General features: G+C 40.8%; 1 protein-coding gene across 2 annotated transcripts in view; it reads right to left on the bottom strand.

Moving 5' to 3' along the window:
* Nucleotides 1–26,243, bottom strand: part of CALD1 (caldesmon 1) — a 172,540-nt gene that overhangs the window by 135,796 nt on the left and 10,501 nt on the right. The window lies entirely within an intron of this gene.

The following is a 26,243-nucleotide window of genomic DNA, read 5'->3' as shown; positions in this document are numbered from 1 at the left end:
CACCGACTAAACTGATTTGCTGCTCCTTTTCTTTTTCCAGGGACTCCTCTGTGGGAAGAAACTCACCAGCAAGCAAAGACAAACTACTTTGTGCACCTGAGCCCCCATTAGGGGAAAAGAGTGGCTTCCACTTGCAAGGAAAACTGCTCCATTCATTCACCTGCTCCTGCTGCCATGACTGCAACCCAACCACAGACCCATGCAATCCTCAAAACACCCTGGGAAGCACCAGCCACAGAACTGACAATTTTAATATCCAAACTGCGCCGATTAATATGGAGCCAAACCTGATTATGCCCTCATTAATCACTTCAGAGAAGAAAAAAAGTAACTGAGGGAATTCCCTATTTCTTTTGGCTGTAGACCAGCACAGTTTCTTGATTGCTGGCTGCCTCCAGTCCAAGATGCAAAAAACTTCTGGCTGTTTGTGCATAGCTGCTGGATTGCATTTCCATAGGTTTCAGTGACAGGTTGTTTTGTCTGCTGTGCATGTAATTTGACTGCAACAGTGGTAGAACAGCCACCTTCAAGCAATGGCTGGGACAAATGATAACCTAGCATGTGGTGAGAAAAAATGGCCTCTGAGCCATGCCTCAGGGGGAGAGCTGGGGGCAGCTCTTGGGAGAACAGACTCAGATCTCCAATTTGGATAACCTCAGCCAGCTGGGAAAGCTGCTCAGGGGCCCTGGTGACTCCCATCCCCTTCCATGTACAGAGGCAGTAAAAACACAAAACTTTCAAATGTTCGTATACTCAGAAGACAAAAGGCTGGAATTACAAGGTGCAGAGAAATTTTCTTTTATCTGTTAAACCAGGTGAAGAAAGATACCAAAAACAAGCTTGCTTCACAATCAGCATTTGATTAGGCAAATGAGTTTACCTTCCCACCTAAACAAGACAATCAGCAGGTGGGTTTAAAGAGCACTCATTAGACTCACTGTGTTAAGCAAGAGATGTGAATAAGCCCTGAAAAAATACATCTTTCTTTAGCAAGTGGCAGTGCAATCTTCCAGGATTTCTCCTAAATCCATAAAGCAGTAGTGTCAGGGGCAGGATTTGCTTATCTTAGAGAATTTTGAGGTGTATGTTTCAATGTCATACTGCCTGCCAAAGGGGGTTTTTGAAGGTAGCGTGTGATGAAATGGGGAGGGAGTCAAAATCTCCTCCACACATGCAGCACTGTGCTCCACCATGGCTAAACACAAGGGGTACCCTGTTGTTTTACAAAAACAACAAACACCTTGGCTGCCCCCCGGAGCTGCCAAGGCAGAAAATCACAGCTGTGACCAGATAAGATGGCAGCTTCTCCAGGAAACCCCATTCTGAACTTCCCAGGGCTGTATCACACTAAAAACTGAAAAATGCACGTTTTCCCAGATCCAGCAGACCTGGTGAAAGGAATGCAGGTCCTCTTCGTGCAATGCATAAATCCAGGTTACAGGACTATCTCAGCCTTAATAAAACCCCCATTATAGTCAGTTGCAGTTGTATGTTCTAACCCAGAGAAAACCCAGATCTATCCTTCCATCAATAAAATGCCAAACTACTCCAATCACTAATAAAATCCAATGTCCTTCAGGATTCATGGAGCTACATGAAGTCATCCAGGTCTTTTAAGCAGAAACTCTGCTTAATTTACTGTAGCTGTGAGAAAAAATGCCTCATCATTTACATCCAAAGAAGAAAATACAAGTTCAAAGGTACAACACAGTACAGAGAAACACCTTGAAGTTGTGTAACCTCCTGACTGCTGAGATGTTTTGCAGACAAAGCCCTGAAGGTGGACATCAGTGTTAATCAGAAGAACATCTTGTTTTCTTCCTAAGGCTTTCACTGAGCCTTGTTTCCTGTGATACCTTAACACCAAGTCCTTCCTGAGTGCTCTCATTCACAAGGTACTTAAGTGTTCTCCTCACCAACCAAACAAGATCACTCACCTTCTTTAAGTTAGGCTCAGGTTTGCCAAGGCAGAGCCAAAACACACACACACATTCCTGACATAATCCTGACCAAGGACATGTTTTTCTTTCTTGGGCTGTTTTTACTCTGTAGTCCTAAGCACAGTACTAAAAAAAAAAAAATTAAAAAAAAAAAGAAATGCATTTTGCCAAATATCTTCAGGAATTCCTTATTGAAACAAAACTCACAAATATACTTCAGACCTTTTCCAGCTCACACCACTCTATGATTCTGTGATCTATCAAGTGAAATACCATGAATGAGCAAATGTTGACAACATTGAGCCAGAGGAATTTTTTAATCTACTTGCTGATATAATTTTATAACATTTCATACCACAGAGCCTGCAAAATATCAAAGTCAAGGGGCACGAATAACTAAAAAGCTTCTATAAAAATAATTTATTTGGTTCATACTCAAATCTCCGGCTGACACACACAAAGGAAAGCTGAGACAATTATCTTGCACTTTCTTCTTAAAAGGAGTACTAAGTGCAACACAATTTACTTTATTTACCTCATTATTTCTTCAACCTCCTATAAATCATCTCATCCCTCTATTTATTTACATACTGATCAACTAATTACCAGGTGGGAGAAATTGAGATTTGAGTAACAAACACAAACAGTTGTGGAAATAAAAACTTCCTCTTCAAGGAGTCAGTACTGTCTTGCTTTCATTATAACTAGAGATAGCTACTTCTAAACAGAGCAATAGACCGTTAAGCATTTTATAATCAAAATAAATTATGTTTTTCCATTGTTCTTTTACAATGGGAAACTCTACTCTCTGTAGCAAGGGGAAATGATCATTTCCAGAAATGTTTCTCACAGAGGGCAATCCTCAGGGCCCATGGGATTAAGTATGGGAACACTTAGATGGTAAAGCCTGCATTAACAAGCAAAACCAACAGCACTGAGGGCTACCTATCTCCAATCTACTGGAGAAAGCTAGATCCTCCTTTCCATAACCTAAACAAAGAAACAAAGTGCCTTCTTTCATTGCAACACCCTGGAAATGGCAAAGCCTGTGAAGTTTTGTTTGACCAAAGTGCTGAGGACAACTCTCCCCATTATGGCACAAACATTTAAAAACCCACAGAAACCAAACCTGGATTTCTGAACATGTTTGGAGCCCTGGCTCAGGGCCATTAAAGCAGGAGGCAGGAAAAGCAGCCAAAACACCCATTGAAACTATCTCAAGTATGGCACTGATTCAGAGGAAAGCATCAGATGTGCTGAATTTCCCTGCTTCCTAGCAATTCTGGTAGCAAATTTTCCCAGGGATTACTTGGTCTGGTTTTATCCAGCCCTTAGGATCAAGACATTACAACCCAAGCAGATGTGGGCTGCAGGCATTTTAAAGGAGGCGAATGGAAAAAAAAAAAAATCTTTCTGTGCAACCAGAAACAGCATCTTCCATTTACAATCACCTGTAGAGACAACATAAAAACCACCAATCCTAGACAGCAGCACCTCCTTGGTGTCTTACAGCAAGCAACCCATACATTTACAAAAGTACATTTGAAATGCTCTGTAGGATCATCCTCTGATTCAAATTCCCAGCTGACCAGGCTGAGGACTGACATGTGACAGAAAGGAGCCACAGACTTCTTATGTGCTCTTGAAAATCTCCCTTAGGATGTCTGTTTTCATAGGACATAGAAAGGAAAATCTGGTGTTTCAGCAAGATAAGTTCTTTTACACTTTCATTTTACCTATAAAAATAAGTCCCTGAGTTTCTCCTCTAACAGCACTTAAAAAAGACCTCAAGCAGTTTTGTCTATTACTTGAACTAGGGCAGCAGTTGTTTTTTCACAATACTTTTCACCACAGCTGAGAAAAAACACAGGCACAAGCCTTGCTCAAAGTACAGCTTTAGTCCCCTTGATGACTCAAATATGAAGCTGAATTTGACAATTTGTGTTTAACAACAATTTGATGACAGCCCAATGTGTGATATTCCATTAGGTAACAAGATAAAAAGGCAGGTTATGTTGTTTCTTTGTCAGCATCCAAAAACACAGCATACATGTGAATGCTGCATGTGCAGACAGAACCCTCTTTTAAAAACTTGGTTAGACATTTTTGGTTAATATTTCCACCACCCATCTGTCTATCCTTCTGCCTCTAATCAATTCTGGAATCAAACAATCAAACCACAGCATTTTAGAAAAAAGAATACCATTTTTGAGGACCATTTAATTCCTCCATATATATATAGTCCAAAGAAGGTCATGTCCTGTTCTACTTATTTTTTCCCCCAACATTTTGCTTCGTATTTTTCTTTGCAGGAGACCAAAATATAGAGATTCTGTACATTTTTGTGGGACAACTATATTGGGCAGACAGCCATTCCCTCAGCCAATATCAGCAGTGAATTTATAGCTCAGAGAGAACTCTGAAGAGACAGAGGTTTGTGGGACAGAGGTTTTGCTTTTTTCTTTTCCTTAGACCTGCAAAACTCTTTAGACAAGTTTGTCATAAAGAAGAGTAGAATTTAAAGCCTCATTTGCTCTGAAGAGTCTCCGGTACCATGCTGAGCACTCACCTACACCCCAGTCCCTGAGGTGATGAACTCCAGCTTTGGGACACACCACCAGACCTACTGAGTGCTCCCTTGAAACTATTGGTAGCCTAAATTATAAACAACATAATTTTTACCCCACCACCCATTTCCTTAACTGAGTTCTCTTCAGTTTCAGTGTGTGTGGATACAAGGAATAAAACACAAGCCAAACAACACTGCCTGGACTGAGACTTGGCTACAAGGCTGAAATTGACCCTTTAAAAAAAAAAAGTTTTGAAATGAAGGTTTTCCGACCAGCATCAGGAGGACAATTAGAGTTCTCTAAATGGAAAATGTACTGAGCATCAAATACTGAATTTTGACAAATGCTGTGTTGACAGCACGCACCCAGCACAGCTTTGTGACACGCTGAAAGTTGGACAGGACTGAAGGTTGTGTGGCAATATGAAGGCACAACACAATCACAGAGCTGTCAAAGCCACACATTTAGACATAAAACCCAAGATAAGGCAGCACACAACCAAAAAACTGTGTGCCAGAAACATGGGAGAGAGGAAAACAGAAACAACGTTAATTAACAAAACCCTAACCCCAAATCCAAAAACTGTAACAAGTTTCTTTTGAGACATTTTTAGTTGAAATATGTTTGGGAAAATTTTGGAATGAGCCACTTGAAAAAACCACAGTACCAACAAAAAATACTGCATCTTTTTGATTTGTTAGGAGTCCACTTCATTCCACAGATTTTGAGACGTGTTTAAGATTCCATAGGTTTGGTGTTACATCAGTGATTGTTCATAATGAAATTCCAGGGAGTAGCAAAAAAGATTTAATGATAGTACCACCCAAAATATGGATATGCTGCTTTCTTTGAGCAGATTTATTGATAGGAATATTGAGTATGGGTTAAAACAACAGAGCTGTCTGGCTCATCTGTGCATGCTAAAATGTCAGGTGCAGAGCACAAGTTATGCCATTTCTTGAATCTCTCTTAAGAAGTTAATCTAATTCTAGCCTTTGCTGGATTTCTCAAAAGATTTGTCATTTGCTCCAGCTCTATGATACTGTCAGCTGTTTTAAAAAGTATATTCCCTGTTTTCATATCCCATCTATCTCCTTGAGGAATAATATTTTGATGGTTTTAGTAAGATGTTGCATGTTATTTGGACTGGGAGATTAGTGCCCTTCAAAGCACAGCATGACTCAGTGAACAAAGCACTTGGCTGGCATCACATCCAGTTTGGTGCTGTCACAGGAATAATTTTTCTTTTTTTGTGCTTCATTTTGTCAGAGAGACAAAAGGGAAAATTCTGCCAAACTCCTCTGTAAAGAACTTTGAGATAGACACAGAAAAAGCAGGGCCTGGCAGCTTGATCATAAAACCATTTTACGCTACAGAAAGAAAGTATCTTTTAAAGATTTCTTTAAAAATAAATATCAAGAAAGCCACCTGACACCTTGCAGCTAACACAGGGTTGAAAGTAATTCAGAATCATCACCTATTTTCTGCAGGTAGATAACCTGAGGCTGGGAGAGATGATCTCCCAGAACAATTTGGAGATCCCAGATCAAGTTGGAGTCCAATACCATATAAACAGGCAGTCTTTGTACAGGAAATCTTACAAACTCCAAGGTATTCACTGCAACAACACTTGCTTTGGGACTAAAAGAGAGTTTGATATAATATCTCCAACTGCTGCTTTCATAGCTGCCCAAGAAATAATTCTGATTAGAGCTGTTCAGTTTCATTTTTTTATGCCAGAAGCAGATAAAGAAAGCAAAACACTGCAGAAAAAACAAGTTTAAAAGAAGACTTTGGAACAATGCATTTGAAGAATCACCTTCGAAAACGCAGGACAGAACTGTATCAGATTGGAACAAGCCATGAATAATCCCAGGCTATTTGAGGAAGAGAATAAAACAAAAGAAACAGATGAGCAGTTGAAATTCTCCTGCTTTGAACACAAGGATGTCACCTGTGGGTCACCCAATGATCCATGCCCCAGGTATCAGACAGACCTGGGCTCACAGCAGCCTCTCCCTTCAGGAGATGGGAAATGAAATTCACACCCAAGAAGGTGCTTCCACCCAGTGGAGCTGCTCCTCACCTCTGGGAGACAGGGAAGGCACACACCCAACCTGGATGCTGCAGCTCAGGCTCCCACAGAATCCAGCTCAGAACTCAATTTCATGTATACATAAAAGAGAAGGAACCCCAAGCACAGAAACAAACTTCTGCTACAGAAACGTGTGTGGATGTGCACGAGAACAGAAAGGAGAACACAGCAGACGCCATCTTTTGCTCTTCAAAGGAGACACTTGTGTTAAAAACTGATCTAAGACAGAAGATATGAATCCCCTGCTAAGCTTACAATTAGTGCCTTGCTGTTTTGTGCAGCTGAACAAAACTGTATCTTTTGATGAATTTTTTTGGAATGCTTTTAATGACTTTGGCTGCCTGTATTGAGCTGCTGCAACATTTGAGTTCCAGGGTAACGACAGCCAGGTCTAAAATATCCTAATCAGACATCCAAGAATCAAGGCCTTTCAAAAATAACTTGGAAAAAACCCTGCCCTTTCTTTGGCATCTTCTCTTTGACAGAGAGTGTGTCCACTTGCCAACTTAAGGAGAAATATGAAAGAACAAACAGGCCCTTGACCTATAGCCAGACTATTGTTATGCATTCCATGACTGTGTGACAGTGTAAAACATGGACTTAACAAGACTGGCTGGGAGCTCTCTGTTCTGCATGCACACTCATTCTGGTGCATATAAACATTTTTATGAGTTTTTTTTTTTTTGTTCAGCTGGTCCATTTTACTCTAGAAGAATGCAGGGGTTACATGAAAACTCACCAGTTTCTGTGCAGAGTTCTCCCCCTGCCAACAGTGACAAGTCAAAATAAGTAGGTCTGAAATATTTCTCTATTAGAATTACTTTTTGCTGCACTGATTGACACAGCATTCAACTGGAATCAATCCAAAGCATCAGGCATACCAACATGTGGAATGAAAATGCTCTGCATTTGTGTCCTAAACATTCACACAGGATTCACAGACATGAACTAGCCTGGGTACTGGACATCCAGCAAGCTGGTGTATTATGGCCAGAAGTTATTGCTAAAAACAGTCAACAGACAGAAAACCAGAGAACCTGCCAGATCTGAGGGCTACAACTGGATAGGAGAGAAGCTTCATCATCAGTTTCAGCAAGGCCAAAAAATCAGCATCTGTTTCTTACATGCTAACTTTCACTTTTCTTAGAAATCACCAGAATGGCTTCATTTATTGATTTAAAGGAATCACAAACACTTATTCCAACCATATTTTTAAAGTCTTTTTATACATATATAAAGAGCCTGGTCTCCAATAAAATCTATTATTAAATCTAACTTCTGTGGTGTTTCATAGGCAAACTGTTTCATGATCTGATCCAAAACTCACTGAAGACTTGCCATCAGGCTCCTCATTGTGTGGCTACTGAAAACAAGTGCTGCTCAATGACACCCTGTCATCTTTGTTTCTGTAAAGCATCCAGAACCATCCATGTCATGGAATGAAGCTCAAGGACTTCCCTGCTCTGTGGAGCCTCAGACTCCAGCTTTCTTAACCTGACAACAGCTCCTTGGAGGACTGCTTTCCATTGGAAGTTATGAAAATAAGTGTAAAATATATATGCTTGCACATCATAAAAGTGAGGGTTTGTTTCATTTTAGACTATGAGATTAAAAAAAATTACACCATGAAAAATAAAATGGAATTTACAAACCCCTAAACAATAAAGGGTTGTGCACTATTGAGCTGTTTCTGGTCAACTTCTCTCATAAAAATGAAAAAGGCATCAAAAAGTACAAAGTCAGCATCTCTGATATTTGTAAATGTCTCTGTACCCTTTCTGAAGCAGCAGTTGGATATGTCAGTGTTGTTTCCCAGTGTTTTCTTTCCAAAAGACCCCAAAATCTTGTCAGGTAACTAGCCCACTAGTCATGAATCAGGTTTCTAATTTGCCCTCTCCTATTTCAAGAGTAAATTAAAACTAAATCTTCATGCTCACTGTGCTTCAGTCTTGGTAACCCAAGTGATACTTTCAATGAGCCTTAGCACAAAACTCACTTTGGAAAGATCTTGGAGACCTTTCAGATGAAGTGCTTTCACACATGATTAATTATTAAGGACACGTCACCAAATGTAAAATCTCATTTGAACATGCAATTATTTTTACTTATAAGTGACTTGTTTTTCCAATCAGCAAACTAACCATGTACTTGAGAGGGTGGATCATCTTTAACTTCTGATTCCCAAATTTCTGAGGATATTTACCAAGTGGCCCAACAAAACTCTCCATTACGTTGCACACCCACCATGGCACCAGACAACTTTCCCTAAATTACCAAAACACTTGTCAATATTGAACTGCCTTACCTCCAAACCAGCAGAATTTCTATTTATGTATAAATGCTAACAGTTCAAAGGGAAGGAAAGCACAATTTCAACAGATAACTATACCTCAGTTTACTACAGTGATGGTCTGCTCAAGAGAAACTTTCATTCTCTACTTGTACACTGAGCTATCCCTTAAAAATTCCATCCTCCGGGTACTATGACAGTTTTTCTTTCTTCTCTGTTTTTAAGACAATTCATTCTGGCTCTCCACAAGTGAGAACTTCCTGCACTGTAAGAAAAGGTCTCTCTTGAAAAAATGAGTTCTTGCTTAACAGAATTTACTTTGTACAGCAAGAAACTCCCAACAGGCAATAGAGCATTTTCAAATTCCAGGGCCACAAAAGGGTTATAACCATTATAACCATCCAGGGTTGTAATTGTGGCTCCATCTCTGTGTGTTATAATGAACCCAAGACAATAAAATCACCCCCTTGACAGGAAGGACAGGACTGCCCCATGGCTGAAGGAGGATTCATCACTGCTCTACATGCATGGAAAACAGCACCTAACTGGGCATGACAGAAACAGCACCAGGAATTCACAGGGTAAAACAGCCAAGGGCACACTCAGAGAGGATGAAGCCACTCTCTCACTCCCCTGACCCTGCAGCCCTGGCAGATGAAATATGGCACACAAACTGGCCAGCAGACTTAAAATTCACCTGTTTCCTGGTGTCAGAGCTCAAACAGTGGACCCCAAGAGACCTCTCTGCTTGGTGCCTGCTGCTGGCCAGTCCTGCTCCTCCAGGGCCATTCCCAGCAGGTAGCAAGGTACCTCAATGCCAAGGAAGGGCAACCCAACTCTTGTTTTCAGTCACACCCAAAACATCATCATTACAGCCACCAGCCACAGATTTCAAACATTTGAGTCCTAGTCATTTGCCAGAAGATACAGAGGAAAATTTGCAGGGAATGGTGAGTCTGCCAAATTGTAGGCAGTACTTTACTCATTAGATAACCCTTTCTCTCAGATCTCTTTGTTATTGCATCTGGGGGAAAGAAAAAAAAAAAACTTTTCGGCAGCTTTAGTGGTACAATTCTGCGTCTGCTATCTTAGAGATGTCAATGTCACACATAAATCTCCATGTTTTACTAATGGCATCATATATCTTCCCAGGCATTTCTAATTCACCCCTTGTTGTGCTATCTATGTACTTTATCACACAGGGTTACTCTCTGTCAGGTATTAATATTAAGACATTGTGCCTTGTCTTTTGTAGGAACGTACATGCTCTTATCTAAATTGCTGAGACTAATAACTTGAAATATTGTCCCTGCAAACATACTTGAATGGTGTATCTTCAGATAACCAGAGCTTTTTTTTCCTTCTCCCCTTCCCTCCCAGCAAGTGAGCATAAATTAAATCTCCACAGGAGTTAACCCAAGCTGCTTTCCCAATTTGGAGGCAGGCAAGGATGCTGTCCTGTACCCAGGTAACTCATGGACCACATCCCACACCAGGCAGGACTCCCAAGGGTGGCACAGTCCTTTTATTCCCCAGCAAACCCCTGCCTGCAGAAACACGAGCTGGGAAACTGAGCTGCTTTCCCCCTGGAAGTTTCCTCTCTGCAAGTAAACACTGTTGTACACAGTCCCTGTTGCTTAATCCCTCTGGTGGGCTCTGTGCCTTGAACTTGGATACCTGACAGCTAAATTGTTTTCAACTGATAACTGGCCTAAGGATGCCCCCTCTGCTTATTATTTCTTTGATCCAGATAAGCATTTGGTTGTTTAATCAGTCACAAAGCTAAAGCAGAAAGAGAGAAAATTGAAAAGCCTTACAACCTCACGTACTTAATTTAGCCTAACAGTAATTTCTGGGCAGAAAGGGAAAATTTAATTAACTCTTGTCTATAAAAATGCATAGTAAGATGTGTAGCAAGATCTTATACATTCCTTTGAAGTTTGTCATACATTCCTGAATACCTTTGACAGCCTAAGAAGTTATGTGTCTGCTTCTGATTAGATAATTGAAATAAATCTACACCAAATAAATTCAGATCTCTTAAAATAAACTGCAGAGGTACATGAACTTTGTAAAATGCATACAGTACTTCAACCAAAAGGCATTTCTGAAAAAAATCAGCTATCATGAAGGAATTTGTCTATTATTTTTTTCATGCATGGGGTACTGGTACATGGACTGGTACAACTACTGGTACATGGACTGCAAACCACTGCAGCAGAGGGAAATCATATCTTTTACACTCACTACTTTCTCCATTTCACACCTATCAGTGAAATGCTCATTAAAAATGACAGATAGCACTGTGTCAGTCACTTGGAGTAAGTGACTCCAAGTCCAGTAAATACCTGCCTGCTAGTTCAACTTGAGACAGCACTGAACCTACAGGGAAGAGCCCTGCTTCACGTGGTCCGTTTCAATTCACTGCTTCCAACCCAACAAAGCCAACAACCAATCCATGTTGCAATATTGTTTTGGCCAGACTACAAAGCCTGGAAAGATGTGTGCGTGTATATATACGTGTAATAATATATACTACAATGCAATATAATACAAAGACCCAGACATATTACATAAAATGGAAGGTGGCAATAAAATTGCATGTATTGCTTGGCAAGGAGAAGAAGGAGAATTTAAGAGTACAACTGGGTAATAAGTGGTTAAAGCCATGCAGCTACCTGAGACTCAAACAGAGCACACAGACATCAAAGCTGAGAGTGACCACACAAACCTGAGTCATGCTGATCAGATGGATCTTATCAGACTTGGCAATCAGGCAGCCCTGCCAATCATTGTGCAATGCCCTACTGAAACCACAAAGAGGATGACACACACTGCATTCAAGATGGATCATCCTGATAAAAATCCTCATAAACAGTTTACAGCACGCTGACCAACAGACACAAGAGCATGCTGCAGTTCCAGCTGTGTGACAGATCCTGCTAAAATGCTGAGATGCTATCACACTGCACGCAGCCAGGAACTTTTTTGGCAACACATTCTCCAGCTCACAGCCATGGGGAGATAATATTCCCCTTGTCCTTGATCCTGGGATTCAGCCAGATCCAAAAGCAGGCAAAGAGGGCAAGTTTAGGCAGTGGGATAGCACAGAGCAAGGGCTGCAATCACTCAGCCATCTCCCTGCACTGGACCTACTCCCTGGAGCAGGTCCAGTCCAAAGCACAAGTGGTGATGACAAGACAAACACACTTGTAGGATATCCCAGGCCACCAGCCCTGCATGAAGGTACATGAAGTCATGGAGGTGCTGAAGTGCCTGACATTTACAGGGAGACATCTGAAAATGGTGATCAAAGATGCAGCAGAGAAGCCTATGCAAGCACTCATTTGGAAGTGTAACTTCGAGTCACAAAAGAGCAAGTTAGAAATGTGTCCTGGAATCCTACTGAGAAGTCAAGACTCAAACTCATGAGCAGAGGAAATGGAAGCAAAAGCACTGAATACCCAAAAAACATGAAGAATTCTACATTAAACCCAGGTCTGTCTCAAACCAACCCAGTTATTCAGGTGAAAATTTCCTTCTAAAGGCTCATGTGATGGCAGATGCACCTTCTGTCATCTTCCACGAGGTTCACAGTGAGCCAGTGAATCACAGTCAGAGCAGAAGTCTGACACTCTGCCATGCTGTGTCCTACCCAGGACATCAACTCTGGAACACTGACCCAGGGGCCAGAGTCATAGCATTACATTCAACATTTTACCCTCTACACATTTTAATGCTTTTCAACTAAAAAAAAAAAAAGGCACCATGCTCCTAAAGGGCACAAAAACAATGTTATCAACATTTTTTATTGTTTGTGCCTACCAAAAAAAATTTTTAAAAAAGGTGGAACTGCAACCAGACCTGTCACAGAAGACTGCAAGTCAATACTGCCTACATACAGCTTACAGAGAAATACAAGACAAACCTTTGTTACCAAAACACTGATGGTGAGCAGGAAGATAGTGTGGATAGCCATCAAAAACTTCTGGAGAGCAGAGAATTATACATAAATATACATGTAACATCACATGTTGTATGTATATTTTGCACTTGCACTATTTTTTTCCCCTCAGGACTTTAAAGTGTAGTTATTTGCTTTTGGGGCATTGAAATACATGGGGAAGGGGGTGGGGGTGGATTTTTCAATCACTTTTTACCATCAGATATGTGAAGTGTCCATGCAAAACAGGAAAAATTATTTTCCACCAGATGGAGCAGTGCCACAATTAACAAAATTGCTGCTACTAGTCTAAAATATACTGAATAACATCACACCTACATGGAAATAAAACAGCCTTCAAAACCTGTGTTAAACAGTTTGTCACCTCCAGCAGTGCCCAGAGCTGGTATTTCTGATTCCAGTTCCATGACTGCATCATTCCAATCACTTCTAAGTCTTCTGTTCATCCCTTCTTACCCTTTTTCACAGCATTATTTCAGACTGGTTCTTCAAAAGCCTGCACCCATCTTCCTTGTTTCTGTCTGTCCCCTCTATCCCTTCTGACAGCTCTGCCCTCCTTCCTCTCTCTCATCTCAGACTTTCAGATCCAATGCCATCTTCATTTCTTTCCTTCACATTTCCTCCCAATTTCAAGTCTCTTGCTAAATTCCTGTCATTTCTCATAATTCTTTTCTCTTAGCCCTCCTCAGGAATATTAATGCAAACACGGGAGGAAAAAAAAAACACCACCACAACAACAATAAAAAGACCCTAAACCACAGAACTCATAAAATTTTCTGATTCTTCCTAATACCTGCTTTACTTTGCAACCTTCCCAGTTACTTGGGTGTATAAAAGCCACAGAAGAAAAAGTATTTCACCTACACCCATTTTCTCATCATATCACACTTGAAAAAGAATGCCAAAAAACTCATCCACCTTGGCTTCTGCACAAAAGTAAGCATGTAAACATTCTAAAAGGAATGGGGCTTGGTTTCTAACTCAGGTCCCCAGTGTCTTATAAAACTGTTGGTCAGCTGTCACTAATTTGATCTCTTGATAAATGCCTAGTGGAAGATAGCATTTCTTTCTTCTAAAACTCTAAAAACAAACCTAACATGGAAGGCACAGATAGCTCAAAGTAAATTAATTCCACCCTGCATTAGTTATACATAAAGCAAGCATTAAATAACATTTTCTTGTTCTGTCACTGAGGTGCCTACTGTCTACTGACACATTGAGTGACCCAAGAACACATTTAATACCTATAGCATGATTAGTTATCAAAACAGTTTGCTCTCCTCCTGGAGATGCAGCAGAGCAGTGCATCTCACTTATCTCATTTTTCTCCAGTGGATGTGAGGCATCCAGTGGATGTGACATTAAATCTACAATAAATTCCAGCCTGAAAGAACTGGAATTCAGAAAAGAAAGAACCCATTAAAGGAAAGAACCCATGAAAGAGCCCATCCAGAGAAGCCTCTAGAGTGTGTGCCTTGCTGGTTACCCCCAGTTTCTGCTTCCTTAAGGGGACCTCAAAAGCCATTTTGCAATAGTCCAACAACAGCCTTCATGTTTGGTGTGTAGAGCTCATTTTCCACACATTTTATTTTGTGTTTCTTGTCTTTGCAGACATCTCTGATCACTTTTCTGTGACAACTCCAGACAGGCTCCATAGCACAGTTTATTGACCATTGTAACTAAGTTATTCCTGTTGGAGTTTTCATTAACCAAGCTCAATAATGCTGCTGCAATAGATTTGCACATCAGGGGTGGTCAGAAAAGTGCTGCTAGACAAAGTTGGAACCTATGACTCTGTGCACAAATAGTCCCCAAATCAGTTTATAGATAGAACTCAGCAGGACTTCTGAACAACAACAAAATGTTTAAAAAAACAACCCCAACTGTGGGCTCTGTGACATAAGGCAGATGTCACATTTTCTTACCACCACCAAGAGAAGAATCGACCAAACATTGTTCTTCCAGTGGTTCATCACCCTGAGCACAAAAATGTGTGTCTAATTTACTTGTCTGGTTTCAGATTCCAGCTATTGCACAGGATTTTCTCTGCTAGAATCACAGAGCCAGTTAGTAGCCAATATTTGTCCCCAAGGAGGTACCAAGATTTGATTTTTATTAGAGTCTTCTATATTGTTCATACACAGAAGAACCAGGCCCTCCTTCCATTTTTCTTGTTCCTTAATATATTGATTTTGGTTTTGGCTGCATTACAACAATTTATCTGAACAGAGTCACTTTATAGAATGCTACAGATTGCACTCTACAGCTGTCTTATCTTCATCACTGCTCACTATCCCCCCACCCTCCTGATCCTGGTATCCTCTGTGCTTTTTATCTGAATTCTAAGTAGTAGCAGCTGTAATATCACCCAGCAGTGACTCTCCTTCACTTCTGCTCCTCACTTCATATTTTTTCCCCGAGTTTTCCAGTTTTGGAGCTCTGTAATAACAACTGTTCAAAGAGACCAGCGTGCCTGACACACATTTCCCAAGATCACGTTGGAATTCCACAGGGACCATCTGCCCAAGGATCACCAGACAGAAACACTGACAGAGAGGGCCAGGCCTCCCCTGCTGACCCATGCCTCAGGGATAATCCCAGAGGAGCTGGGGTATTTTCATGTTGCAAAGGAGTGTTTATGGGAGTTACACATTACAGGAGTACAGCCACAGTATACTCTGTTGACCTTGGAAATTATCCCACCATTGATTTTATGGACAAAGCTTGCAGGCCCTGCTTCTCCCACCACCCCCACACTGGAAAAACCTTTCCCTTACATGGGTAAGGAAATTTTTTTTCTCTCCTTGTTACAGTGTGTTAATTTTTCTTCTTTTTCTGATTAATTGTTTTGGAAATTTGAAAACTGACAGCTAGCCAAACAGCAACATTTTTAGGAATGGGACAGGGCAGACCACAGAATTTCCACAGCCACTAAGTTCAAGGAATCTTTAAAATATCATTCCTGCATGTCATTTGCAAGAATGTGGATAAATGCAAATATTTGATAAGTACTTGTATTTTTCCCTAAGGTTTCAAACACAACAATGAAACTGGAAGCCTGGAGAACTTGGAGCATTCCCAGTACCAACTGGACACTCTTAACCTCTAAGCTCTCCACTATATAAATGTGTCATGGGCTTGCTGAGTAGATGTTTATATGCACTTCCTGTTCCAGTGCTAACTTTTTCATTACTGGAAAAAAAAAACCAGAAGCTCTCTAGTCCCTTGGGAATCATTTTCCATTAAAGAGGTTTTAGATAGACTATTTGTTTTTACAGATTTGGAAAGAAAACCCAAATGAATGTGTATTTTGAGTATCTTTACTCATTTTACAATAACAGTCCAGGGCTGTATGGCTGGAAAAATTTGCAAATTTATTTTTACTAATCTACCTCATGACACCTGATGAGGCTTTGCACCAATGGAACACAATTTCCTTAGACAGGACCCTGACAGTTTTTCACTTGATCACACAAACAGTTGTTATAAATGAGCAGCCCTTCCAACAGCCTGCATAAAAAAAGGCCAACCATTGTGTGAGTATGAACCCTGCACACATCCCTTCCCACTTCCTAACAGCTGGGCTCTCTCAGGGCAGGAGACAAGTCTGATAAAAGCTTCTGTTTGGGCTATTTCTTCTAGAAAGCAAATTCATTTCAACACCGCTCATCCAGTACTTCTAACAAGCCAGCTTCCAATAAATTATATTTTTCAAGAAACAGAACATGAAAGATCATGCCAGGTACTGGGGTAGCTCACCATTAGCATGTTTTGTCATGATAGAAATCAGAGGACATGGGACAATCAGGAACTGAATAAAATAAAACTTCTTTAGTACAAGTAGAGACTTATTTTTATTACTGTCCTAGACTTGACAGTAAAGGAGAATCATTGCAGAAAGAATTAAAAAACTAAAAAGACGTAGGAAGGACAGCAGTAAATCAGCAATCTAAAATAATTCAGAGGATGCTATTTTAAGCATATAAATATGCATATAAATACACAGATCACAGCATTCAGGAAAATTCTTAGGTGACCAGATTTCAAAGGGAGGATAAACTGAAGGAAAAGAAGAGAAATTAAGACATGGGTTAGTGATTTAAGCATCCCCATCTGGACCAATATTCTGTCTCTACTTATTTCACTGCAGCCAGAGTAAACTGTTTTAAAGCATGCATCTGGATTTCTACCAGTGAAAGCTAAAAAAAGAATGTCTGCTTGTCTGAAGTGTGATCTCTGAAATACCCTGACTTCACTTCCAAAATGCCACTTCACTTTAACTGGTTCATGCTTTTAGTGGTGCTTCCAGGAATAACAGTATTACCTTCAGCTGGCTCACATTGACACTTTCACATTTAAAAATCTGTACCAATCACCTGTCAATCATTCACTGCAGCCTTTTTGCTTTAGATTTTCTTTGCCCTGCTAGCCACCATTGTGCAATTTCTCAACACCTAGGCAGAAGAAATAAGTGAAGGAATGAAAGTCTCAGATAATATTTGAATATGTTTAGCCAAATGCAGAATTTGTCCAACAATGGCAGATTCAGCATTTAGAGTAATTATTCCAATTATTCCATGAAAACAAGAAGCAGTAAGTTGCTTCAAAAGTAAAGAAGCCAGATGTCCCATACAACCACAGCCATGTCTAAGTATATGTATTATAATAAACTCTTTTCTCTCTGGGGGACCTCTTGAGTTTATGTCACTGTTTCACAGCACTAAAGGCTTCACTCTTTCAGCAGAACGTTGCAAACACCCCCAGTGAAGGTGACTGTGAGAGGTGACTGCAGCTTAAACTGAGGGAATCCAGGGCTGGTGAAAGATGCTGGCTATGAAATCCTCTATTTCGAAAAAGTTACAGCAGACACTAAGCAACATAGATTTCATTATGCTTCCCTAAAGACACCACTAAGTCCTGAGGAGCAATCCACTAAAAATTAGAATGACTGTACACAGGTGTAGTGGAAAAATATGTCTTCAGCTCTGAGCTGAAGAGCATTTCCTGGACACTGCTGGAATACATTGCTTTGTGTGCCTTAAATCACTGTGAAGCTGTCAGACAGCAACAACTCTCAGTAATTTCTGACTTCAGCTGGATCTGACCTTACAATTCTGCATCACACTGTCCCTTTCAGTGCCCAGAACTTCAAGTCATGTAGTCTCATTTAGCAGGTATCTCTCTGAAAATGAGTCAAAGTAAAGGTAGAAACCCAAGTCAAACTGAGTATCCAATTAAGTATCTAAGCTCCTGGTATGTTTTAATAATTTTTATTTAACCCAAGTCTTGATCTTTTTGAAGATCAAGAGTCATCAGAAGACAAAAAAATTCAAGAGATTCTTTGGCTAGTGAGAGCTCTCAATTCAAATGTAGGACCTCTCCATGAAGAAAAAAAAAAAAGACACAGCTTCCATATTATTGGTTGTGCTACACTTCCCTATTGCTACTCCTGCACCTTAAGGATTTGCTCCTGCTTTAGATGAAGTCAACACAATACAGTGCAAACAATTGCCCATGTCCTTGTGAAATGGCCCCAGAGCAGTCCAGTTTCACCCTCACCGTGCAAAAGGAGAAAGGAAGTGTTGTCTGGTACTTGTCTCATGGCAGAGATGAGCACACAATGCCAAGCAGCACTGGTTGAGCTCAGGGAGCCTGGAGAAAGCCACCCCTGAGACCCTGTTAATTCCCTGTGAAATTCATTTCACCGCTGGCTTTCCATGCCTCCCACCCCTGAGGTAACGAAAGGGTAAATATGTGGTGTTTAATTCAAATCTATTTTCCATAGGAAAATATGGCAAATATTTCTATTTCTCTTCTCTCATAAGAGAAATTATTCCACAGTGGTCAATCTCACTCTGTGTGCAACCAGCACCACCCCAGCCTCCCCAATATAATTATCTGACAACACCTAAATGGATCAAGAAAGACTTCCAGGGGCAGATGAAGCCTCTCAGGCCAACACACACAGCCATGGTGGGGAAGGGTGATCCTCTGAGGCTTTTAATTCCCAACAGCTGCCTCCACACTGCAGTGAAGCATTTTGAACTGCATCCCTTATCAGCTTCGAGCCACTGTTCATTGACTCAAGGACAGAACATCTAAGGAGGAAAAATATTCCTCCAAGTTGTTGGGGTTTTTTAAAATCAATTGAACCATAACAGTCCAAAATATCTATTTTAATAGTAACAACACAGCAAAATATCTTCAAGATATTTCTATGAAGGAAAAACAATTAAAAACCTACAAGTCTAAATATCATCTGTTTAACTTTTTAATACACCACATCACCCTATTAGGCAGTGCATACTGCTGTGTGACTTATGGTCATACTTATTTTTAAGACAGTCAGCCTGACAAACATTCTTATTGTAGCTCCTCCTTACTTTAAGAGTGTTTGGGGTCTTTTAGAAGTCAGTTTTCCGATGGGACAGGCAAAAGGGGAGTTCACCAACCAACAATAGTGTCCTCTTACAGGATCTACATGATACTAAAGATTGCCCAAATCCAAGGTTTCAGGAGAACAGCCTCTCAAAATGAGACTTTCTCATCTCCCTTCTTCAAAGCCTTGCCAATGCTCGTATAGGAGACAAGTAAACTTAAACTTGCTGAGAAGTAAACTTAAATCCTCTATAATTCTTTCACAACTTGAACCCCAAACCATTCCAACTTCTGCTAATTAAGTAGGCCAAAATACCTTTCAAATTCACTTCAAAGTTTACTCTTCCCTGCCTCCAGTGAAGCCCTTGCAGCCCACGTCCATTCTGCACTGCCTGCACATACGTTTCCTTTAGTACCTGCAAAAGGTATCCCAAAAAAGGGGATGAACAAACACCTGTGTCAGACCACGACCTTTACATGGAGCCTCTCACTGGGATAATAGAGCATGTGGAGGTACCAGTTGTGGGTTTCTCTGGGTCTGGATTGAAGACACTTGAGACGCTAATTCATGTTCAGACTCAGGTGTTTATTATTTCTTATCAGTAAAACAGTCTCAGCAGACATAGAAATATTCCCACTGCCCTGGGTTTCCACAAGAGCAGGGCTGCACATGGCTCACATGCAGGCTAACTAAAACAGAGAGAAGGCACTTTACTGCTCCACAGCACCACTTTTAATCCTGCAATAGTGGGACTAGATCTACTGAGCTTCCTTCAACAGATAGCACAGAGTTTATCCTCCTTGCTGTTCGAATGTATTTTTCACATTCTTTTCAGATGGGAGGACGCAAAGGGCAATAAAGTATCTGTTCTAATGTCACTTAACTCATTTCCAGTCTCCTACCCAGAAAATCTATTCTCTCCAGTCACACACTGGCATAGAAGCAAGATGTGTGATAAGCAAACTTCAATGGACCCACATCAATGCAGAGAAATCATGCATTGATTTGATCCAGGTCATGGAGGCTAGATATTGCCACACTTGTTCATTTTATTTAATTTTTTTTAAGTCAATGATACCAACTACAAACTCTCATACAGAGACTCCAAGCTACTGCCCATCAATATAACTCCTATTCAAACCCCATGCTTTCATGCACCCAGAGAAATTAGGTTTGTGTAAAATAAAAACCAAAACAGATGCCCAAGAGATGTAAATCAGTAAAGACCTACTGATGTTACAGTGATTTATAGAGCCCAGGAGCTCAGCTTAGCGAGGCTTTCTGCATTTGGCACTCTCAGAGCACACACAATTCTCTCCCTTCCCCTCCTCAGATTCCCATCAAATGCAGCCCTGTAACACAACTGTTCTTTTCCCAACTTGGCTTCAAGTCATGGCTGCAGCTCTCAATGGTATATAACCTGTCAAGATAAAATATGTTTGGGGACATACAATCTCTACTGAGTATTTTATTGACTTAACTCCACCATTTCTGAAAGGCAGCCAAAATTCTTTAAGGTTTTTAAATGACTTTGTTTTCTAAATATTACCCATGGACAGATATAAGAACACAAAAATCCTCAGTTGTTTGTGTAATTTGACTTATGTGCCGTGCATTGCCCATCATGATATATTAATTTTCTTTTTCAAGCAAACAAACCAAATCCCAGCTACAAGTTGCTTGGGACATACACAATGCAGAGTTATCCTGGGAACCATTCAGAGCAGGAATTTTGCCCACATAATAGCTGCAGGTCATTCAGAAACTACAGCTTGGCTTCTTTAAAAAAAAAGGGCAACCCAAAGCAAAACAAAAAACCCCACAAAGCTTAGGCTTTCACTGCAGCTTTTATTTCCAGATGCTGCATGAAGTCCAGGATGGTTAAGATCAAGATCTTAACAGAGTTGTTAATGATGCCACAAAAAACACTCCCAGTAACATCTCACAGGAGAAAAATGACTCTTGGAAAGACCAGAATATGTGAGAACAAGAATGAGGCCACCTCTCAGGAAGATCTCACAGGTACTCTTGTCCAGTAACATACCCTGGCTACTCAAGACAGTTGTTCCTAAATGTTAAGCCTCCCAGAAAGCAATCCTAACAATCCTAAAAGCCCCAATGCTATAAATTGAGCCTGAAACCGTAAACCTAATAATTTGCTCCAGTTGTTTGAATTAGTGATCCAAAAATCAGTTGTTCCACATTACTTCAATAGGTGTTCTTTGTGAGGAGGAATTTAAAACTGCTGAAGTGGAAGAGCTAGAAACTTGCAAGATCAAAGAGCAGGAAGAGAAAAGCTTAGCAGTTGATGATAGCCTTATCTACCTCTAGTTCTTGGTAGGCACCACTTGAGTTAATAACATCACAGTGCACTTGTCACTTCCAGGGCACCTTTCATTAAAGACCTCTAAATACTTCCTGGGCCCTAATTAAGCCTCAAGCCACAGCATTCCTGTGAAAAATAGTTGTTGAAAGGTCAGGAAACAAGAGTGCTCTTGTGGCAGATTAATAAGGTTCTGTCCACAAGAGGAAGTGAAACCAAAGTCTGGAGAATAATGAAGAAACTCACATCAGTGCAAGCAGTGCTTTGTGCCAGTGCCCTGACCAGAGAGAAATCTTGCACAGCCTTTCATGATCTTATTCTTACCATAGAAATCTCTGGCCAAAGCTGAAAAGCTTTGCTGCAGTCAGCCCTTCATCTCTCTGCTACTGCAGAAATCTCAAATATGTTTGCTAGATAAGTAAATAAGGAAAAAAGGGCAAAAATTCTGCTAAAGCAAAACCAAAGCAGCAGCAGTGATGAGTCCCACCTCCTGCTCTAGCAAACTGCCACCTTGAAAGAGATCAGTCACAGCTTCAGGTGCTCAGGTGTTCTTCTAGATTTTATCAAGTGTTCAATTTTGAAGCTGCCCACTTAACTACAGTTTTACCAGAGATTTTGAATTTAAAAAAAAAAATACTCTCAGCAAGATGCTTTAAACAGAAGAAAATAGTGGGAAGAAGTGCCAGAGGTCAGATCTGCAAGTCTGTTTAGTTCACTTTAATGTACACACAGAAGAATGCAAAGCAATAATTTTTCTGCTCCGTTCTGCCTGCAAAGCAGAGCTCAAGCCGATCACCTCTGTCTTCTGACACTGGGCAGCTATAAGAAACAGGTACCTTAATGTCAAACCTGGCCAGCTGTAACACATTTGCTAAAGTAATTACATTTATTTTTACAGATTACATGGGTTTAGGTTTCACTCACTGATGTACTAGAAAATCAGAACTTGCAATTCTGCAGCTAAAGTTCAGCACTGTTCTAATCAAAGACAGCACCAAGTGCCTAAAGCTGCTAACCATACGCACATTTTAGGAACTGGAATACTGCAGCTAGCATGTACTACAGGATCTATATTTCTTATCTGATGGCTGAAAGTAACTTATATCCTTTTCTCTTTTTCCTTGTCACATTACCAAGGCTATGATAATTAGACAGCAATTACCTAAATGTTTAAATCTTTGGTCTCTGCCAATTGAAGCCTTTCTCAATCTACATAAACTTATGCACAAGAAATGATGTTATTCTGAGGCTGATGTCAACAGCTGAAGTTCCTAACAAAATCAGGTACTTCTGGCCATGGAGCAGTGACTGAGATGTTTGAAGACAGAACAGCATTCAAAAATAACATTTCAGGTCCCCTCAGTGAGCACAACTAGAATCTAGGAAACGTGAAGCCACTGAATGGATTCAGATGGGTCAAAGTCAAGAGCAAGCACACATTTCTTTGGGCAGTCTGCATCAGCTGTTAGCAGGAGAAAAAATGCTAAAATAATATTGAACAGGAAAAATTGACAAGAATCCCCACAACAGCCAGGGCTGCTCTTTAGGAGAGTAACTCCCAGTCCAAATGATGACAATTAAGAGCACTGTTTTGGGGAAATCCAGATTATATTGTGCATGTGCCATGGGACAACCCAGAAGAGTAATGATAACTTTCATTCTGGAAATTGACATTTATATTTCATTCAAAGCTGCTGGAAATACCATTCCACAGAGTACAAACAGGAAAGTGCCTGAAACTTCTGATGTGGAGCTCCTCTAAAGCTATTGCACTGCCTGTAAGGGTCACCTCTGAGTATTGGGCTGAGGGTTTCCAAATCAGACATTTTTCTCTAAAACTCTTTATTTAGTAATCTAGTGAACACAGAAGCTTTTTTCAGTCTTAAGGGAGAGAGGAAACCATTGCTTTTTTTGCACCACTTTCAGATCTATTCCATAGAATGACAAGTGGTTAGAAATTAACTTCACCAGAGGTAAACCTGGACATAGATGGCTTGGGTTTCAATGAAATAAGCAGTATATTGCCTCTTATGCCAGCATGGCTGGCACATCCCAAAGTTTTGAACTGGCACCCTTGCCCTGATAGGAAATAGAGAGCCAGCTGGCTCCCCAAAAGAAATTTTAGGGATTGCTGAATGGAAAAGGTGAATATTGGGTGGTGAATTGACTTCACACTTCAGGATCTTCAGTTCAAGATCCAATCCCTTAAATTTGCAGGATCACAGCCTACTTCTATTTGGTGCCCTTTGTTTCTATCCCTGAAACCAAAAAAAAAAAAAAAAACCACAAAACCAAAAAAAAAAGTTCCCAATATCACCTAAGGAGATTAATTAAACTTGACAATGCTTCTTACTGACACTGGGAATTTGAACTTAAAATTGGCCATCCCAGTCAGAATTTTTTTGTACAATGCTTATTGTAGGTCACATTAAAATGGACTGGAACAAGATTCAGCTGGTGCTATCCATATAAACATTGTAAACCACTAATTGCATTTTTTTTTAAGAAAAAAATGTATAAACAAATTCCACTTGCAGAATCAGTGATTTCAGCTGGGTGGAATTCTCCAAATGCCTCTCCTCATCAAGCAGCCAAGTTGGGTAGCCACTGGTGTCTTTATGAATGCTGAATAGGGGCATTATGTCCATACAGAAAATGCATGTGGGGAAAGAGGACAGGTCATCTTTCATGCACACAGGAGCACCAACGTAAGTGGAGTGTGTTTGTTTTCTACTACTCATAGAAACGTCAAAAATGTAATTTATATCTAAGATATAAATGAGACATTCTGTCTCATCAAAATGGCCCTTCAGTTGAAGCCAATTGCACCTGTATAAATGCAAAGTCACATGCAGTACATAAAGACTTTTCTTTCTGGTACTTCAGAGATACTTGTGTGCTCCTCTGTGCATCAGGCAGCACCAAAGCTGGATGAGAAACAGCTGCTCCTAGGTACCCTCCTGTCTTTCTGCCATAGAGGTGTTCCAGCAGAAAATTCTGTGTGGGGGTCCCAGTCATTGGTTTCTCTGGGTCTGGATTGAAGGCACTTGGGACACTAATTCATGTTGGGACTCAGGTGTTCATTATTTCTTATCACTCTCACTGCTGTGAGTTCTGCAGCAAGGCACAAAATGGCCAACAGTCTCTTGTTCCAAGGTCTTTTAAGACTAAACTATCCAATTAAGAACTGGCACCTGGATTATTTTCCCTTTTAACCCAATAACTCATCCCAAAGAGCCCACAATGGGGACTTGTTTGCCCAATTACAAAATGCCACCCAAACCCATGGAGAAGGACGAAGCAGCATGAAGAAGAAACTCCGGACAACACCCTGTGCCCTCCATCTTGCTTCCATCCACAACCCACTAAAAATCCCAAAACCTAAATTTCTCACCAAGTGATACACCTACACTGCTCTCTATAATCTATTTCACACTTTTGTGGATTCCAGTCTGTCTTGAAGTCTAGGAAACTTTCTCCATGAATGAGGGTCAGAGTCAGTGCTGCCCTGGGGGTCAGGGCACCCCAGAGCAGACAGAGAAATATTCCCAGTGCCCTGGGTTTCCACAATTCTGGTTGCTCATTTCTGACACACTTGTTTCCACTCTCGCATCGCTTTTGGGCATGGCAGAAATGGGTGCAGTCTGATCCTACACTGCATTCCAGCACTGAAGCCCAGCTTAATCTCTGGCCATCTCTTCTCCAGGCTGAACAAACCCAACTCTCTCTCTCAGCCTTTTGCCATAGGAGAGCTGCTCCAGCCCTCTAATCCACATGGTGACTTCCTCTGGATTCCCTCCAACAGCCCCACGTCCTTTTAGTGTTGGGGACCCCAGTGCAGGATGCAGCACTCACAGGTGGGGTCTCCCAAGAGCTCAGTGGCAGAACTGAATCCCTCCCCTGCTGCCCAGGACATCTCTGGCTTTCAGGGCTGCAAGTTCACACTGCCAGGTCATGTCCAGCCTCTCCTCCACCAGCACCCACTCCCACATTACTGCAGAAAATTAATCCTATCTTGGCCAAAACTTGGACACCTATGGGTATTATTCCGTGTTGTGACAGCATATTTTAGACCTTGCTGTAGGAGACACAAGTCCCAACCTCTGCCCCTCTCTTCTCTCACTTTCCACACAACCTTGGCTGTTTTTGTCTCAGTTAAAGGACCTACAACATGCACAGTGTTGTTTAGCACATACAAGGCAGAACTTCAATTTGCTAAGTGCTGTTCAACTAAAGACAATATTAAAATAGAAATATGGGGTGGTTTATAAGACAGAAGAATGCTGGAAGCAAGCAGAAGAAAAGGATTTCTGTGCTGTATTCAAACATGAGCTCTCCCACTGGAGTTTCTCTCCCAGCAGCATTGAATTTCCTCAGGGGAAAGATCTAGGGAGAGCTAAAAAATCTCATCTCAAATGCTTCCAGCAAGAGGCTCTCTACTTTGTGCTACCACTGTGAAGCTGGCAGGACTCATTCCTGTCTGGTGCAGAACTGCATCTACGTGAAACAAGTTGGTGATCTCACACCAATTATGTAAGAACGCATTTCAGCATCACCACTGGAAATAATTAGCAGTTGTATGAACCACAGGGACCACCAGCTTCTGCTGTGCTTTTTCTGTGGACAATATAATTAGCTTTGGCTCAGACACTGAACACTTAGAAACCTGTAATAGGCTGAGA

This window comes from Molothrus ater, chromosome 5 (genome assembly GCF_012460135.2).
Source record: "Molothrus ater isolate BHLD 08-10-18 breed brown headed cowbird chromosome 5, BPBGC_Mater_1.1, whole genome shotgun sequence".
In the NCBI taxonomy this organism is placed as follows: Eukaryota; Metazoa; Chordata; class Aves; order Passeriformes; family Icteridae; genus Molothrus; species Molothrus ater.
Note: the sequence above shows the minus strand (reverse complement) of the source record. Positions and strands in the feature narration are given on the sequence as shown.